General features: G+C 39.4%; 1 protein-coding gene across 26 annotated transcripts in view; it reads left to right on the forward strand.

The window, feature by feature from the left end:
* Positions 1 to 20,248, forward strand: part of ESRRG (estrogen related receptor gamma) — a 372,262-nt gene that overhangs the window by 153,097 nt on the left and 198,917 nt on the right. The gene's annotated exons all lie outside the window — the stretch shown is intronic.

Consider the following 20,248-nt stretch of genomic DNA (forward strand, 5'->3'; position numbering starts at 1 on the left):
ATTATTTCAGTCTGTTCTGCTGATCTTCTTATTGTGACTTTGTGCTTCAGAAATCTGCCAGGAATTTGGCTTTGCTGTACTAGACAGTAATTTTAAATGTGTATCAAGCACTTGATAGTGTATGATTTGCGTGCTGTTGCATTCCCATTCCCTAAATTTTCCACCAATTTATTACTTTTTTCATACTGTTTTAATATTTCAGGATGATGAATATATACAGCATCATTAAAAGTAAATAAAAAATGCATGAAATTAAAAAATGGAATATTAGATGTTTCTTTGCTGTAATCCCTAGGTCCAATAGGAATGAAATGTCTCTGTTCTGTCAAGTAATCCCTAAACATGATTAGGGACCTTGTAGTTTCCACATAGCCCACATAATATTTGTATCATATAAGCCTATTTATGTAAGGTTTGAGTAAAAGTTGTTATTAGAAGACCTATAAACCTATTCTACAATTCAAAAAGATATGCTTGCCTCTTAATCTCTGTACTTTTATTATTTTGCTGGAGATGGCAATACGTCCTTAATTCATATTTCAGAATTCTTTTGCATCTTTTGGGTACTTATATCATGCGTTAACAATCCCAATGAAATGTATTTTTAAGACAGAGGACTGAGTTCAACAGTTCATCTACTCATGCAGCTTCTCCTTAAATCCTCATTGGAAGGGATGTGCACCTCTTTCTAGGTCTCTCCTTTGACATCAGGGTTTAATCTGACCTGGGGGTCTGGAGATGGAGAGATGTTTTTTCTCATTTTGGGAAAGGGAAAGTGGAAAGAGGGAGAGGATTAATTTTCTCTGCTTAAATCCTGTGATAATATATTTTCAGTGATGGAGGTGCTTCTGGCAGCTCCATGGAAAGTTTTAGACATCAGCTTTTAATTTGATGAGCCTATAGCTAGCAGAGTTTTCAGGAGAAGTAGCTAGGAAGAAGGAAAACGGGGAAAAGCCTCGAATGACAAAACAATAGGACAGGAGAGACAATGGGCATTCCCAGCTGTTTCTTGTGACACAGTTGTGTTGCAGGTACAACAACCCAGCACTTCCTATTCCCTGGCTCAGCTTCTTGCCTGGGCAGCAGAAATGCTCATAGTCCCATTTTATGTGTTGTTAGGCTGAATTCATTAATGTGCAGAAGTATTCCAGTTCCATGGTAGCACAAGGAAGATCAATAAATAAATAAGAATAGTAACTTATATACTTCTATGGTTTGAGTAGGCTTTCACAAAGAAAATAATTTTAAATGATGCCAGGGGGCAGCTGTGGCAATTCTGTATTTCCCATAAGAAAATTTGAGATTATATTAACCTTGGGCTACCTACTCAGAAAAACCCTGTGGAAATACACCTGTATTGCTTTCCACACTGCACTGAAATTTACTTTTATTTCATTTTCAGCAGTTAGGGTGGCATTTGAGCAATAGCCGTATTCTTGTATTTATGAACTAAGAGAAGCAAAACTGTTCACTGCTGAGCCCAGGGATCCTCTTCCAGGAAAACTGAGATCAATAATGGTTATCAAGCCTTCATTTATAGGGAGTGTTAAATGACCACAAAGCCCTGACATTCTTCAGTTAAGAGGTTATGCTTGAAACCAGGCTACCTACCCTCTGCCCCCCACCCCAAGCTACCACAGTCAGAAATTTTGATTTTTGATATAATTTCAAAATGTCACTTTGAGTTGTTACAATTCCTTTTTAGCTGGAGAGACTGTATTACAGCAGTGTCAATAAGTTAGAGGTGAATGATGGTTTCCCTCACCAACCTCCTCCTTCCTGCAAGTAGTAGAAGGTGGGAATGAGATGATGATGCTTAAGGTTCTTTTTATCATCCAAAGCAGGGATTTACAATTGTTATTGCAGTTACTTTTGGGTTTTGGTAATCAGCAAAAAGGGAAGTGCACGCCCCAACCAGAGCAGAACAGCCCCTGAAAACTGAAAAGCCTTGCATGCTGATGTGTTTTCAGTTGCCTTTATTCCTTCAGTTTAAGTGGAAAAGAGGGATTTGGAAAGCAAGAGCTTAATTTAACAAAATAATATTATGCTTTCGATCCTTAAAATGAATGAATTATTTGGATACTTAGCAGTATAATGTCTTTGAATAATGCTGGTACTTAAGTTGGAAAAAATTATATTGTCAGTGTGTTGCGTTTTGCTCTTATGATGTTTTTACCAATTTGGCATTTATGGGAAGCAATATCATTGTTGAGAAGTTTCCAAATTGCTTTTTATAGAAATCCGCAGAAATTAAATCTCCTCCTTGTTATGAAAATGAAGTGATGTCTTGAGACACTGGTATATTAGCACAAATCTGTGGAGACAATAAGCCAAATTCTGCTTGCAGTTATTGTGTGTCCACTTTTAATAGCTTCAGGAAGCTGTGTTAGGTACAGGCTGCTGCACTGTAAATAAGCCTCTGCTTAGCTTCAGTGTTTGAGCAGCACTGAGAGGCAGAGTAACATCCCTGCCCTTTGCCCTGTCCCCTCAGGCCGTGTGGCTCAGGACATATTGGAAAGAAACACAAAAAATGGGTTGGAAGTGAGACCAGTTCATGGACAGCCCAAGCAGGCCCCTCTTTAAAGGGGTGCAGTGCAGAATTATTTTAACTCAGCACCATAATGGGTGTTCATAGCTGAATTTAAACCACATAATAGTGCTGTATGTGATGTGTTTAAATTCATTGGCAGAATTAAGGCAGGACTAAGGCAAGTGCATGATTGATTTTCACAAATACAATCAAGTCTAAGAGATGGAGATGCAAGATGGATCAAATTTTGAGACCTGATTTACCTACATCTGATATTTAATGGGATGCTTAATTTGATTGCTTCACCAAAAACTACTCACAGTAGTAAAGCCACTGACTAAATGTCTGTGTAATCAAGGGATCTGTGTGCATCTACATCTTGATTTCCCTGTACAAATAACCAGCAATTAATGGTTCACAATGACTGCAGGGAAAGGTTTAAGGTTCAAAATGGCAACCCTAGGGTTTTGGGGAGTCCTTTAGCATTATTTCATGATGTTTTTTAGGGGTATAGACAGGCTTGTGCAAGTCCGTGTAAACAGAAGATTTTTAACTTGGGTTGCAGAAGGCTCTTCATGGCTACAGCTAGAAGCCATCTCTCTTCAGCAAGGTTGGATGCTTTTAATAAGGAGATTTAGGCTCTTAATATTAACCCCAGCATATTAGCCTACTCCTGTGTTGTCCAAGTGTCCCATTACCTGGGTTTGTTAATGAAAAATCAAGAAAAATCTTTGAACAGAGGGATGGTGGCTGTATATGTGTTTTGTAGCAATCATAAGGCACTGTATACTTTCTTCTTGGGATTTAACACATTTCTGAGTGAAAAGTCAGCAGTCACTATTGGCACCCTTTTTATTTTTTCTTTTCTAAATTGTCTCATAGTAATGTGTATGAAGTACATAAGACTATCAGACCAAGAGTCTTGAAAATACTGATACATCCTCATTATTTTTTATTGTAGTATTTCTATAGTAGTGACTCATCAATTACATTTAGTGTTTTTATTTCCCATGGCACAAGTACAACAATTGAAATTAAGGGTGTTATGCTCACAGTCCTTTTCAGCACTCATTTGAGTTCAGGCAAACTTTGACTGTTTTCTCACAGTAACCTTTACAATGCAACCGATAAACATTATTTTTGTTTTAATGACTCCCAAATAATGTCATATTTAAATGAAATGCAGTTTGCCTCAGCAGGGTTCTTTGAATTTATGAGCATTTTTGTCCCATATCCTACAATAATGTGACAAATATTTGCATTTTTACTGTTTCCTTGAACACTTTTAAACACCCATTTTTAGGAGACTTCAGATTGCTTTTGAACATATTTGAATGCATTTTTAGCTATCACCAAGCTTAAAATAGGAACCCTTTTTCAGCTTATCTTTATTAAACACCTGTAAAAATCAGTGATATTTCTTTTTTCTTATAAAGCTTTCTTCCTTTAACAAATGCCAGAAATGCTGCACTGTTCCAGTATGGGCTTCTTTTCTTGGTGGTAATGGGCAATAAATGGCCTGGTAATGTCTCTTCCATACACACAGGCATTTACCTGCCTGAGTATCATAAACAGGAACTTTAAATTGTAGTGAAATGCATCTGATCTTTAACTACAATCAATTAATATTAGAAATGCTAGGCAGCTTTTAGAAGATAGTCAGAATTAAGTCTTAGAAATTGATCATTCTGCACAAATGATCATGCTTACAATAAACCTCTGATTTAAAGAGTAGGTGGCCAGGCATGGCAGTGGCCAATTATTTATATTTTCCTATTGAATATTCACTTTCATTTTTTTAAAACCATGGGTTCATTTGTCAGGGGAGGGATTTTTGTGGCGTTTGGGGTGTGTCTGTTGTTTGGGGTTTGCTCAGACAGGTACTTTAGAATACTTTCAGCATCTTTGTAATGTAAGTGTGGAGTTAGCAAGTTAATCTTGCTGTTCTTGGAGGCAGCTTCACAGAATTTTTCATGTCTTGGCTGGGTTAAGTTTTCTGTTTTCATATGCATTTATTTTAAGAATATATATTGGCTGCTTATTTTTAAAGTAATGTTTTCATGTGTTGGATCAATTAAAAAAAAATCAATCCCGTTAATTCATGTATCTTCATACAATCATACCAAGAACTCTCTAATGGGAAGGTTTCTGTATTGTTGTTCTCCTGCAAAAAAACCTACTGTGTATGGTTTTTAGTCAAAAACCCCAGCCAAATACCCTGTAGAGAATTTTGTAAGTGAAAGCAAATAATTTAAAATAAGATTGTGGTTACTCACCAGTCTGCGTTTGAGCACTGTGTTAGATGTTGGTTAAAATTAGACTTCCTTAATGGACTAGTGAGGGAAGGTGTGAGTGAAAACAAGAAAGAGATGACAGAAGTAAATATGCCCATAAATACAGAAAGGCCGTGTTTGCTTTTGTGGCCTTTGATCAAGCCCAGGAGTTCACTTTCAAAGGACGTCGCGGGATGCTTGGGAAAGGAGCAGCCACCCGGCGTAATTGGAAAGGGGAAGGTCTGCAGCTCGGCGGCTGCTGCTGCTCCTGCCTCTCTGATAAGATTGTAACAGTTGCCAATATCAGTATTCAGCCTTGTAGCGTGTCAGGGCGCTTTCATGTGAACTGAAGTGAACTGTCTGTACGCGCTCCCTCCCGCGCTCCTTCCCAGCGCTCAGCGCCGCATTGAAGTCAGGGGAGAGGAAAAAAAGATTTGAGGATTGCCCAATTTGTTCTGACATAAAGAGATGTTTAGCTCTGTGAAAGGTGGTGGAGGCAGAGTGCCTGACTGACATTTCAACAGGCTGTCTGCTGGGATTGCTCACTTCAAGTCCCTTCATATTCCTGCTGTGTCCTGCGCGAGTGCTCTTGTCTAATCTTCACAGCGAGAGTGCCAGGAGTCCCCTGGGCTTCGGTGCTCAATACCTTGTTAGACGGGGCGTACGATGCCACAGCTCCTTCTTCGTGCTTGCTTCTGCTCTAATGTTTCAGGCTTCTTTCAAGGCCAATGATTTTATTTTTTTTAAAGTGATTTGCTAAAATAACTCTGTGTATCTCCTAATCGCCTTGGTCTTCTCTCAGCAATGCTAGATTTCGGTGATAAAAATACACAGAGGGGAAGAGAACAAAAAATCCCAGTAAGTTAAAGCTTTAAGCATCATTCTGTGCTTTTGTTTTTAAATTCAGGTGCATTGACCTCCTTTGGCCTGTTTAGAAAACAGATGAGAGAAAATACTCATTGAACAAGCAGTGGGAGGTATAAGATGTTGCTAAAGCTGAGACAGTGCCTGGTCAGGAGTGCTGAACTCCATACCAGGGGCTGCAGGGCAGTTTAGTTGTTGAGGGTCTGTGTGCTTTTACAATTCCAAACGTGTTGTGATGCATTCTGGCATGCCACATCCTGTTAGATCACATCGGGGCAGCCCATGGTGCCAAATAACACTAAGAACATGATTTAATGAGAGCTAATGCTCACCTCTTATTCCAGGAGCATTATCAGGTACCTTGTTAGCCACAGTTCCTATCTGGATTCAATCCTCCTAAAGCAGAGATGACATTAAAGATATATGTATTATGTTTTAGACAGATAGATACGCTATTTTTCATTAACTTTTAAAAATACATTTAATTAATGGATGTAGTTTAATCCTTGTTAAGCCATTAAAATTATTCACATACTGCACTCATGGTCTTCCTTATATCTTTTCAAAGGCACTTATTTTTCCTCAAGTGTATTATTGCTGGTGATAAAAAGCAGATTGGTAACATACTCTTTGCTTCCTGCGGATCTGAGGTCCCCATCCTGTGAACCCAAAAACACATTGCATGGATTGCATGGTCCACATGGTTGCCATTGCTCAAGTTTCCCCTCAGTTTCAAGTTCTGATAAACATCTCTTCATCCTCTCTTATCTGGAGGTGCAGTTGTGTGTCTCACCAGGCTAGAGATTTCTCATGCAAACCCCTATTCCCAGACATACCTTCCAAACTTTTGTGTGTAAAGCTGCACCCTTGTTCCTTCCACAGTGCAAGGACAGACACCAGTGACCATGGGTAGCTGCATGGTTTCCCTCAGCCCGTGGCATATCTAGTCTCACATTCTCTTTGCTGGGAACCAGCAACACCTTCTTTTCCTGCAACAGACTGAACAGGTGGATATTAAAACTAACTCCTTATCCTTTCTGTAGCACCTGCAGCCCAGAAGAGCTGAACTTATATCAGCCCACTGTCACAAACTGAGGGTGTTGTATATGTGCTGTGGAGGTCTCCGCAGGCTATTCAGAAAATAAAATTCCAGACTTCTGAAATTAAAATTGCCAGGGAATTACCCAGTGAGGTTTCTGCTGTAGGTATGGTCCAGGTGATACCAGGAGGTTTTAAAAAGGGGTTTGATGGATCTCAGACACACCAGAAAAGGCTCTCACATACACAAGGATCATTTAGAAAAGGGGATACCAAGAAGACAGTGCCGATTGTGCCCATTTTAGTTGGTGGGGTATCCCAAACTCCTGTGGTTATTTCAGGGCAGAGAAGCATACTGGCAAAATGTCTTCATCCTTCAGGTTGTGGTCCTGAGTTTGTGGTATGAGTCTAACTTAAACATGTGAGCAGTTCAGGAGGTGTGTGGGGCCAGGCTGTGTGTAGTGTTGCGTACATTTGGTGGTTTACTGCGCTGAAGGCTGAGCAGGAGCTGTGTGCTCCCAGTAGGAAGGAAGCCAGGGCACGTGAGATGTTCACAGGTACAGACAGACAAATGCCTGCTGGTGTGTGTGTGTGTGTGCTTGCAGGCTTGTTTCCTTCCCATTTGCTTTTGTGTGCATGTATCATTATGTAATATTTCACCTATGTCATTCATTTAATCATTTTATGAAATTTGTACTTGCCTGTGCAAGCATCGCAGGGAAGCCCATGCTGTTAACGGAGGTTGATTGTTTTCAAACAGCTGATTATAGAACTTACCATCAATTTAACAGAAGTTGTGTTTATTTAAAAATTGACTTAAAAGACAGTAAATGACTTGATGACTCATTAAATCAATTTAAAAATTGACTTAAAATGCTGTAAGTGACTCATTATGTTAAGCTATAGAAAGACACCCAATAAAAATAAGAAAAAAAAGAAACCTGGCAGGAAGTTGTAGCTTCATATCCTGATTTATTTTTGTTTGGAATAAAATGGTCTGATTACCAAAAGTGGTTGCAAGGACATCTACCTAACTATGGAATACTCAGGTAGTAAAAGCACTGACATTAAGCAAGGGCCAAGTGTCACTGAAATACTTCCTGATTTTTGTATCAATAAATGCAGTTTAGAATAATGCTTTCGCTGGGAGATACTGAGTTGCATACCAGGATACTATTTAGTTCCTAATATTGAGTAACTGTTCTATATGTCTCAGATTTGTTGAACATAATGTCTATATGTTAAACAGTTTTCTATGGTATTTAAAAATTGACATTTCAAAGAGTGTAATAGCATAATGAAATGTAAACTGAAAACAGGAATGAGTTAATTAGACTAATGATCCCTTGACTCCTTTATTAGCCAGCTCTTTAGAAATTGGGATTAGCTTTGTTTTCTCTGCTGAATAAAGACAGGAAGGATGATGTTGATTCTAGTAAATGACAGCACCAGAAGAAATTAGTGTTTTCATGTTCATTATAGGTTTCATCATTTGAGATAAAATTTTAGCCTTCCTGCATGCATACCTTATTTCATTGCACTTAGAGTTTCACTTGCATTTAAAGAGAAATCAGGAAAATAATTCAGGAATGCCTACTGATTTCATATCACGGTTTTAAGGGTGATCCACTCTATATGATTTCTGGACTTGAAACTTTACAACTCTTTGTGCAAACCTGGAGTAGAGTGGGTTTGAATTTAAATGAAGTCTTCAGAAGAGGCTAGCTTGACAACTTTTTGATCTAGGTTTTGAACATTTAATTTCTCCTCTCTATATGAGAGTGATTTGCACATCTCTGTTGCTTTTAAGGGCTATCAGGAAGCATGAGAATTATCTCTATAGTGGTTCAAACCAAGCATGCACAGAGAAACAAAATCGCTTTTACGACAAATAGGAGGATTCGTAAATCAGCAGCTGCTAGCGAAACAACATCATTAAAACTTCCAGCAATTCCAGACCTTGATCTTGGGACTCGCTCAGGCCAAGCAAAACCTTAAATAAAGTGCTGAATTGTAGGCAGGAAAAAGAAAACCAGAATTTAAATTGGTAGGAATTAGCGATGATTCACTAAGCTAATTTCTGCCCTCCGTTTCCCTTGTGTGACGGCATGTGGAGCGGCGCTGGGATGAGGGAGGGCAGTGGGAGCTGCTGACAGCCAGCTTTTAAGTTTGGATTCTTTCTGGTAGATCTTTATCCTGCAAAGTAATGAGCTCCTCAGCTCCCCACTGAAACCTATGGGTACAGAGGGCACCCAGCGCCTTGCAGGATCAGATCTTTAATGAATGCCTGAGGAATACAAAATTTATCACACAAATGAGGCGACAGAGAGGAGGTGGCAACAGCTGAGTTATGAAGCTTTTTACTTACAGGCAGGGCTCGTTTGCTATCCTGCACACCCTTGTTAAGCGTTCTGGGAGCACCACACTGAAGCAGAAGTAATAATGCCACTTGTTTATAGCTCAGTGTTTCCAGCTTTCTGGAGGGCGCTTTTGGAGAGATGTGGTGGGATGGCAGTCAGCACACTTGGGTGTCACTGCGCCTCTTCTCCTTTATGGAAAGGAGCATCTGGAACCCATCTCATGCCTATTAGTTGTCCCCTCGGTGCTGCTCTTTGGTGTGAGGCTCCCTGGGTGCTCATTTTGGCCCGTCCTGTGCAGGGTTTGCAGAGCCGAGCGCTGCTCGCAGTCCCGCGCTGCGCCTGACCTTGCGGCTCGCTATTAATTTGAAGTAGCGGAATTAAAATTTTCCATTCTTTTGCATTGTCATGCCTCACGTTGATAAGCACAAAGAAATGTAAATAAAAAAGACCTATTTCACAACCCTAGCTACAACCTTTTTGTTTTATGACAAAAGACAGTTAATTAGCATACTAGCAGTAAGCAGCCTTCCCAAACTTGTGCTAATTATGTATTCTGTTGACCGTGACTCCAGTCATAAGGTAATTGGCTTGCAGCAACATGACATTTCAAATCATCTCTTGAAATTACATCAAAAAACCAGCCTGTTTTGTTTTGATAGGGGAACAATCAATTTGATAAGTGGTAACACAGCTCATTGTTTCACATTAATTAGACTAATTGCAGCATGTTAGCCTCTGAAATAGACAGAACTTGGAGAAGACAAAGGCTGTGGCCTTTAGCATGCAGTGCATGTGGTGGTTCCACTTGCTTGCACATACCGTAGGCAGAAAACAGAGTTGTTAGGATTCAGCCTTGTGGGAGACTGGGTGTTAACAGTGGTTTGATGTGTTATGCTTAATCCACTGGCTTTCAATTATAAGATCCACATTTAAAAAATCCCGGAGAGGGGAAGGGGGAAGAAAAAAAAAAAGCCATTTCAATACTAATGGTGACAAAAAGTTTTTGGTGATCTTCTGTTTTGTGTCTCCTGAAAGACAGAGCAGAGATCTGGCCACAAGTTCTCTGTGTTGTGGCATTGAGGGACATGACTTAGTAGTGGACTTGGTACTGCTGAGTTTATGGTTGGACTTGATCTTCCAGTCTAAGTGATGCTATGATTCTATGTTTATGGACTAAAAGACCTTTCTTTGAGGAGCCTTTACTTTTGTTCTTGCTTTTACTGCCCGTTCCCACTAATGTTTTATTTCTTGGGATACCTCAGTTGGGCTATTTTTATTTTCGCTTTTATATTTCCTTAAGAATAATATATGGGAGAAAAAAAATGCATAGTGGACGGATTACTGAAAACAGAGAGTAGAGATGCATAACCCACCCACGCATTCTAATTTAGAGCATCTTTGCCCGCTGTTGAGATTACCAATTGTACTTAGCTCTGTGATGATTTTTATGATCAAGCGATGTCATCTGTAGATTGACATGACCAAATGAATTTTGCTTGTGACCTAATTGAAATGTAAACCAAAGTTTTAAGAGATGAAAAGTTTAAGGGGTTATCTCGGTCCACAGGCTAAGCTAACTTCATTGCTGCCCACAGCTTGGTACAGTGGTTCTTGCTTGTCAAACCCAACATCAGGTCACTGGATATATAAAAATGTTTTCTTTGACCAGTACATTGCTAGTATGTTTAGTAAACAGGGTAATAGTTAGCAACTTTTCAAGGACTGAAAAGCATCAGAGACTGGATTCCAAAACTGTGTGCATACTGATGAAGTCATGTGCATGAGACCAACTCTCCCTATTTCTTCTGCAGTTCTGCAGTCCACCTGTACCATTAGAGCCTTTTGCAATTGCCTCCATTACACAAAATCTTCCATCACTTGAAAAAAAAGGTAGATTAAAAACAAACAAAAAGAGAGAGATTGGGGGACAATTCTTAATCATTGAATTGCTTGCATGAAAGCTGTAGTTGCTCTCCATGGAAGACATTATTTTATTTTTTTTAAGTGAGCTGAGGAAATTTACGTAAGTCTGGATATACAGACTTCATTTACACATCTTTGCTTCTGTTACTCCCCCTCACACACACGCCCCAGTAATTCACTGGTTAGACAATAAAACCTCTGGGGCAGAGATTTTGATAAAGTTGCCTGTAATCTGTGTTCAGAAAAGTGTAATTTCATTTAAATCAAAGACTTTGTTCTAACAGCTGAACATTCTGTTTGCTCATAGAAGCTCTATTTTTATTAGTTTTGCTTATGCTTTATGTTGGCCCCTGAACAAGTGGTCATAAACTCTGTTTTAGGTCCAGCTACCAGTGACTTCATACTACTGATTTATTTCAATCATTTACCGGCAAGAATATATTTTTTAAAATATATTCTAAGCAAATCATGCCTCTCCTGTGCCTCCCTTTACTTTGCTCCTGCTTCAACATTTAAACCACCTTTCACTGAGTTTAAAATTATGCCCAGATTAGCGATGTAACCACCCTAATGTGCTGCTCTTACTAAAAAGTCCTGGGCTTGTACAGGAGGTGAATTGGAAAGAAGCAGAAGACTGGAGCCTTTTAGCATTCAGCTTAAGTGCTGGTTCCACTTGCCTGAGCACAAGCTGGGGCTGGTGCTGTTAGGATGCAAGCCTGCACCCTCGCTGTCACTGCTGGTCCCTCTGTAGTCAGGTTCCTGCTTGGAGCAGAGCAAATCTTTGCTCAGTTAAGCGAGCGTCAGTCACCGGCCAGCTTGGCTGCCAGCCCAGGTTTGTTAGACTTTTCTGTGCGGCCCCTGAATGAGATATTGCAAAGACATGGCTACCTAAACAGAGCCTAGAAGCCGTAGATGTATTAAAAAAAAAAAATTAAATTGTCAAGGGGATGACAGAATAATTTTGAGAATACAACTTACACTTCCAGCGCTCGCCTGGGAGGTTTGCAATAAGGAACCTGCACTGCCTGCTCGGTGACACGTCCTGTGTGATCTTGTTTAAATACCTTTCTCTGTTTTCTTGAAATCCAAGACTAGAAGCTATTGCTGACTTCTGACAGAGAAACAGGGGCATGGGCAAAACGTAGCTTAGCAAGCTAAAACACATTGATACCATCCTGCAGAGGTGCTGAGCTCATTCAAGGGTGCCAAATAACTACTTTTGGCTTATATCAACAGTGGGCACTTAACTGCTTGTAGGATTGTGCTTTTGAATTGCTTGGCTACTATCCAGTCAAAGTGAACAGGACCCTCTTTGAATGGAAAAGGAATGGTGAGAAATAAAGTTGCAAAATTTTTGGGTTGCGTGAAGGCACAGGCAGTGGGTATTCTGCACAGCAAGTTGAGGAAAATCAGGGACAGGGTAAAAAGAGATAAAATAGGAATAGTTTTTAAATAGGAATTGCTGGCAGAGCTATTAATCACACAAGTCTTTGAGCTGTAAGGATTGCATGAGCGGAGCTAATACGAAAGAAGAGAGATACTTTGCCGATACCCTGAAATAGACTGTTAAAAGCAACAAGGGAAATTAAAGGGAGATAATGTCTGAACAGATTAATGACATGTAATGATAATTTTAAAAACCCCAAATATACAGAAAATCCCCAAATCTCTTCAAATATCCAAATCCACACATGCGACTGGTTTTTTGTATGGGACAGCCTTGTAATAATCAATTTTGCAAGTTGCTGGCCTTGTTATACAGTCCCAGCTCTGAGCTTTGACTCTGATCTCATTTGCACTAGTCAAATAAATCAAACTTTCTGCTGTTTCTCTGGCTGTACACTGCAACAGGGACCAGAATGTGGACTCTGATAGAGTCTGCATGGTTTTAGCAGGAGATTTCTCAGCACTTGTGAAGCAGGTTTGAAAAGGAAGAGAAAAAGGCATTTGTCATTGCTAAGGTAGGCCACCACCTGCTTTTTGCAGACTGCCAGATTAAGTGGGGACTTGATGCAGGTAGGGGCCTTTTGTCTGAAAAGAGAAATCAAGAATCTGTGAATGTAAGACAGAGACTTGGGACATAACTTGTATTATTGTTATTTCTTGTCAAAATCCACATCATCATCTTTTAAACAATGACATCGTTGTAGTCGATTCAGGACGAATTGAACACAGGTTGAGGACTTTGCACAAAGGATTAATCTTTCCCTTACATGGGATGATTTTTTTTTAAAAGTCCTCTTCCTGCTATTTCTTTGACCTTCCACTCCTGATGTCCAATTGTAGCTGTTTAATGAAAGAAAACAAACTTAAATTCTGCAATGACCCAGACTTGTGATACAAGCAGGGTTTTCAGTGAAGCTTTCATAAGCTATAAATCAGTGTAAAATTTAGCTCATATTACATTCTCATTGAAAATGGGTTATATGATAATTTATGTTGAGCTGATCATAACTAAGCACCTCATAGTAGTGTCCTTCAAAAAATTTTAATCAAGATTGTCTTTCTCTCTCCACCTCTCTTGGTGCAATTTCAAGAGGTTTATTTGCATGTCAATCCGCACGTGTCACTGGAGTTATTCCACTGAAGCAAGCACAACATCCCGGCTGCGTACGTGTTTTACAGCAGCAGAGTGTCAGGTGACTATCTGCATTTATTTCTGATTTGTGCTAGAGGAAGAGTCAGGCCCTTAATTCTCTTAAGCCCTGAAAACAGGGGGATTTCCAAGTGCCTCTCAGCTCTGTTTTCCAAGTCTTTTTGTGCTCTGCAGTGACTGTGCAGTGAACAGTGTAGGGGGAGAAACTGTGGATCCTATGAAAATCACTGAGCTGGTCCAACCTTTTATTTTAGAATCAGTGTCGAAAGGTGTTTCTAAGTATGTTTGACATTTACTTTTAGAGGCATGTTTTCTCTTGAGGTTTTCCCCCTGTTTGTTGTATGGTGAACAGGAAAGGGACTCCAGAGAGGTGTCTTGGGCAGCAAATACCTGGAGAGTCCTCCAGCACCAAATTGCCAAAAGCTCCTTTACATCAAGGACCATCTTATTTTACCTATTTATGCAATCTTTAATATGGTGGGGTTGTACAGCAGGGACAATTGCTCCATAATTGGTGATAATTAACAGTTTCCCACCTAAGTATGTGTAATCAAGACAAACAGGGTGGGGAGAGGTGTGTTGGTAAGAGAGGGTGTGTTGATTTCTCATGCAAGCTTTTTTCTTTTTCATAATTAAAGGCTTATGGTATGAAGTTACAAATGGGTGGACTCCTAGTAGAATCCTAGAAAGGATAAACAAGTTTTAAACAGATTTTGAATGGATATTGAAGACAAAGACTATGAGCTATAACCAGGGACGTTTGGCTCAAGAAACAGAGCAGAACAGAATTCTAGTTAGATAAAGCATTATGCTCACTGCGTGTCAAGTTTGACAGCCAAGATCTAAGCAGTTTTCATGCCTTGGTGAAGCTTTGGATTTGAAGGTAGGAGACTTGGGATTTGTTGAGCAGTGACTGAAGTGAAGGAGCAGGAAAACCAAGGTAGTTGGAGAATGGTAGTTGTAGCCACAGCAGGTGAAGTGACTGGGGGAGGCTGGGACAGTGGAAGTGGAGACATTGGTTCTTTGTCAGACACTTGCTCTGTATGGAAAAATGAAGAGATGCTCAGTATATTTGTCCCTAGAGCCTACCAAATCAGTAGTCACTACCAGGCTTCAGATTTTGTAAGTCTCATAAAATTGATGGAGATATTGCTGCAAACGACTCCTCCCCTCTCCCACCCTTTTGCTGCATTTTGTACTTTTTTGGTTGTTTTTTGTTTTTGTTCTTTTTTTTTAGCTTTTCCTTCCTGACAGTAAACATTAAAAGTTCAGGCTGAGGTATTTTCAAATTTCTTTTCCTTCCCACCAGTTGTTTCTGGCTAAATTCCAGAGAGGGAGAGAAGATGACAGGTTTTCATTGGTCACTTAATTGTGTGTGTCCATTGGTTTTTATGACTTTCAAATTTATATTTTTGTGTGCTTAGGGGCTTTTGTGACAAGGTGCTAATGGGTTCCTGGCTGGGCAAGCACCTGTGTCAGAAAGTGTTTCATTGTGTCCCTTGTTTTTCCACCTCTGACTGCTTTTATTAACTTGCATATATACCTTTATTGCAAGTCCCAATGTGTTTTTGTTTTGGTGGAGGGATGGTGGTGGGCACATAATCTGCATGTATGTACACAAAGGAAACTATTACTCTCATGTGGAAAAGAACCTTTTAATATAGGGAAGAAATGGCAGTTGGAAAATGAGTTTGTAGATGTGCCTGAGAGACCAGAAAGCTGGAAGGTACAGAGACAGCTTGAACCACTGACTTGTCCAGGAGTTTTTCTCATATGATCTGAGAAGTTCTGCAGGGTGGGCTGAGGGTAGCTGGTAGGTATCCTGCTGCGGGAAGAGCTCATTTCCCGCTGCTAGGCTGCATGAAATGGTAGATAACAGTATCCTACATGGTTTCCTAATAAAGTGCTTCCAAATGAGCACTTGCTGTAGCTGCTCCAGCCTAATGATTGTGAAAGCAAGGGGAAATGGCATCTGTGGCTTTAAAAGAGAAGCAAAGCACCCACAAGGTGATCTCTGCATTAGACTGTAATCTACATTAGGAAGAAGACCTTAAGTCCCCTCAGGATATTGTATTTAAACCTGTGCTCCTGTTGCAGTAATGCAAATTCTGCTTCTGTACAGAAGAAAAGGGCGAGCTTTTTTTTTTTTTTTTTTTTTTTTTTTGCTTATTTTGCTGATATTTCCTCTAAGATGTAATATATTGATGACCTGATGCATTTAGGGAGATAAGGTTTGTTCCCCATCTTATTTCTATGCAATAATTTAGCATTTTATTCCAGTCCAAATGTGGAAAAAAATTGTTGCAGAATATGGCCATTTTAGGACTACAGCTAAATAAATGACTATTACAGAGTATTCTGGCCCTTGTTCTAAAGAGCTGTCATCACCTTTTTAATGGAAAATTATTAGCCTTTTTTATGCTTCCTAGTTTGCTCTTGCGCATGGTTTTGCCCTCTACACTTCTCCAAAGGTAAAGACCTGCTGATCAACTTCTAGGTAGGAGCAAAAAAACAAGATTTAGCGAGTTGGGGTTCCCTTAAAATAGAAGTAGAGTAGCTTTAGAAATGTATTTAATCACCAGATTTCTCAATAAAACAAAGACCTTAACTTCCAAATCTATAGGAGGAGCCATGAACAATAAAGGATCTCTTGAGACCCATAGAGTGTATCCTGGCATGGGTCTTACAGATGGGTTTTGTATATTAGTTTATGCAGTCATGTTATAATGGAGAGATGACCAAGAATAGGGGAACAGGATATATAAATTATATTTTTATGACCCAAATGTACATATGAAATGTAGGACAGACTTGATTCAAAAATCAGTTCTGTATTGTGGGACCTGCCTTTAACACTGGAATTGCAGGTTTTTTCTGTTGCATTCCAAAGACAAAAGATTATATGATGCTACAAAAAAATCATTATGTCTAAGCCTCTACAAATTTAAATACATCTGTTGTTTTTCACTCCCTTTCCAGACAGATTAGCAGAAACTATACTGCATGTGTTTGTCATTTCCAACTGATAGACATCTTTCATAATTTTAACTGATCTATAAACATCTTTCTTAAAAGAAAAATGTCCATTAAAAAACAAATGTGTCTGATTACTGCTGGTCTGGTGATGATGTATAGATGGTTTTGTTTTCTCTGTACAAGGAGGGAGAGAGATGATTTTTCTTGAAATTTTCTGTCTCTATGTTTTTTTGCAGATGATACTGTATTGGTGGTTGGTTTTTAATTCAGCAGTGTATTATAAAAGCTTGTCTCCTTAGAAGCCTTCCATCTAGCCCTGGCTAATAACAATGACAGTGCACTGGGAGCTCATTTGACATGTGGGCTGGACTGCAAGCTGTGCCCTGCTCCTTTTGCAGGGAGAGCAGCTGCTCAGATGCCTTTAGAGACTCTTTGGGCTGACTTCTCCTCCATCCCAGCACTGCTGTACCTTGCAACAACTTCAGGGCTACTCTCTGTTTGTAGATGGATGTTCATACCTGATACCCACAAAACCAACAAATTACAGAAAGAAATCTGTTCTGGTGGTCTCTGTCCAAACCCCAGCTCAGTGCTGAGGAAGCAAGGCAGCACTTCTGAGTGAGATGGATATTTGCACCTTGAGTCCTCATAATCTGTTGTCCCTACAACCAAATTCACCTTCCAGATATGCTGCTGGGAGAATTTGAATAATTCAATGTCATTAATTAAGTTAGTCTAGAATTACTCCAGTGTAGCTGTGAACAAAATTAACCCTCTAGTCTGTTCTGGGAAATTAGACAGATCTGGTTTTTTTTCTAGGTGGTTGCTAATACATTTCATTAGGAAATTTTTTGATGAATGTCATCTAGTCTTTGGGCATTGGTTCAATGTCTGGCGTTTGAACACCCTGACAATTTGTCGCTGGCTGAAAGGAATGAAAGGCTACTTTCTGCACAGAATGTTTCAATATTTTTAAATTTTTTTTCCTGAAGTGTAGAATACTTTGAAGGTGTCATAAATACATGGATGGAATAGGAGAGTCATTCCTAAGGACCTCAGAGTGCTCCAGCTTATTTACCTAAATGATCTTGGCTTGTTCAGCTCGGTTGTTTGGAGCATGGTGCTAATAACACCCAGGCTGGGGGTTCCCCATATGGACCAGTCACTTTTGAGTTGGGCTAGATAATCCTTGTGGGTCCCTTCCAACTCAGAATATTCTGTGACCTGTGATCTTAAAGCTTAGCCTTGTCATGGTATTTATTTGTGTTGTAATTGTTGTTGTAATTAGTGTTGTAATTCTCACCAGTAGACAGTCTGCAAATGAGAGGCAGAGATTCAATTATACTTTTCTTAAACTGCATAAGGAAAGAAGTCACCTAGGTGTTGTTCTGCCATGACTTCACAGTTTCCAAGGTTCCAGAAAAACTTTATGGTAAGGCTGATGCAATATTCTTGGCCAAAGAACAACTTATCTAAGTTCACTGCAAACCTGAAGGGAGGTGAATCCACCAAGGTCAGTGGCACAATTATATAATTTTTGCCTTGTGAATAAACAGATGTTCTATTTCACAAGTATTCACACCTATAGTATTGGACATTAGGTGAAGTATCCCAGCCTGCTGATGCATCTAAAAAAGCTGTGTTGCTGCCAAAGCAGGGAAAACTTCTAAATTCTGTTGGATGCAGTCATAAATGCTGAATATATGTGACTTTATTGATTTTCAATCCTATTTCACTCATGTTGGGAATAGAGGAGTAGACCAGGCTTTTGATTAAAATTGCAAACTTCTCAGTTTTATTTTGGGGAATAAGGCTTTTGAATTTGATTTTTTGTTTTAAATATTAGTGGGGTATATTTGCAAACACAAGTGAAATTTGAACCACTGGACTTATGTTGCTTTCTCAAATTAGGACATTAAATGATGTTAAAAATTAAAAATTCCTCCTGTATACAGGAAGCAAAACAACTAGTCAGCCAAGCAGTGGGCCTTGAATTGTGCTTGGGGCCATTTTCTCAGATACTATTACTGCATATTAATTCATTTTTTCTGCATCAAATTGGTATGTCAGATTTTTCTGGTTTCTCCAGTTATTCTACGTGACACTGATAATACAGGAAAAAACCCTATCCCTGTTTTGGTTAGTTATGTGCCTATGTTTATTTCTCTTACACTGTCAGAACAATGCTGAGCTATTGAAGTTTACCTGTAACTTCAGCATAATGAATTCTTATTGCTTTGAACACATGAGCTCTTTCCTTGTCTTGCCTATTTCCCTTATTGCCTTTAAATCCTCTCCTCTGCCACTCTCTTCTCAGGTCTGTTTCTCTTTTCTTACATGCCTGTCATATAAATAATTCTTCTTCCTTCACAAATACATACCTGACATTAAGTGCGTTAACATTTGCCTGCCAGAGAAATGAGTGGAGGGGTTGGAAGAGGATCAGGATAGGCAAGGAAGTTTGTGAATGAGCACATTTCCCAGTGTGTCTGTCCAGTCTTTGTCTTCTAGACTAAACTGTATTGACTGTAATGTTGATCATAACTAGTTGGCAGCACAAAGCATCATTTCAGAGTGCACCTGCCTGGCCTCTTTGGCTGCTGCCTTCCAGTGACAGGGACAGGGTAACAGGAAGAGAATAACAAGAGGTAAGTAAGTGGAGGATCCCTTGCCATGTATGAATGTTTGCTTTTTTTTTTTTTATTTCTTTCTCTCAAGATGCAAATGTTAGCTTGACAGTGGTCAAAGAGAAATGTCAAGAAAGGAAATGGAAAAGTTGAGAGTATTTGTTGTGCTGGTATGTCAATCTCTTATACGCCCTGTATTAAAGCCAAAAGAGTTCAAGCCTATTACCTGAAGCCTTTAAATTGTATAAATAAATGTGAGTATAATCCAGCTCAGTTAGAGCCTAACCACACCTGTATGAATATCTTCAGCTATGCTTAAACCACTTCTTACAAGAAAAGCCCCACCCTTTGGATTTTTGTGGAGGCACTTTGCCTTCCTTTGTGCCTTTGGTCTCCAGTCTCTGTGGTTTTATCTGTATTCACCAACAGCACCTGGACAGTTGTGTTTGAGACCTTCAACTAAATGTTCACAGTGAGCTTCACCAGGCTGAGTGGGCACACTATGGTTAATGAAAAGGTTTTTTCTTAAACCTTAATGAGGCTCAACAACCAATGCAAACTGGGAATGACGTTTTTTCTTTGCCTTCCTTTGAAAAAGTAGGAAAAGCAAGAAGACAGTTTGTTCCACTAGAACCTTTTAGGAAGTATGTCAGGGAGCAGCAGAAGGAAAAAAAAGTTAGAAGAAAAAATATTAATATATGATACTCTAGATTCCTTGGTGCAAGGTTTATGATAATTTAAAAGATGTGTAATTGTTGAAGTCCCAGTGAAGTTTCTCTGCTTTTACTAAGGGACTGCTGGAGAGGCAGGCAGATTAAGGGCCTGTGAATGGGACCCAAGAGTCACTCACTTGTAAAATCAAGAACAAAGAGGAAAATTCCTCTCATTCATCTTCTGTTCTGACCCACTTACTGTGTTGTTGCAAACAGATAGAGTGAAATAACTCGAAATGTGGTGTTTAAACCAATTTTCTTAAGGAGAAATGAGCCCAACTTAAAACTGGCCATAGCTAAGTGAATTATTTCCTTTTTTTGACTATGACAGTTATCTTGAAATAGCTC

The sequence above is a fragment of the Zonotrichia albicollis genome, chromosome 3, assembly GCF_047830755.1.
Source record: "Zonotrichia albicollis isolate bZonAlb1 chromosome 3, bZonAlb1.hap1, whole genome shotgun sequence".
Taxonomy (NCBI): Eukaryota; Metazoa; Chordata; class Aves; order Passeriformes; family Passerellidae; genus Zonotrichia; species Zonotrichia albicollis.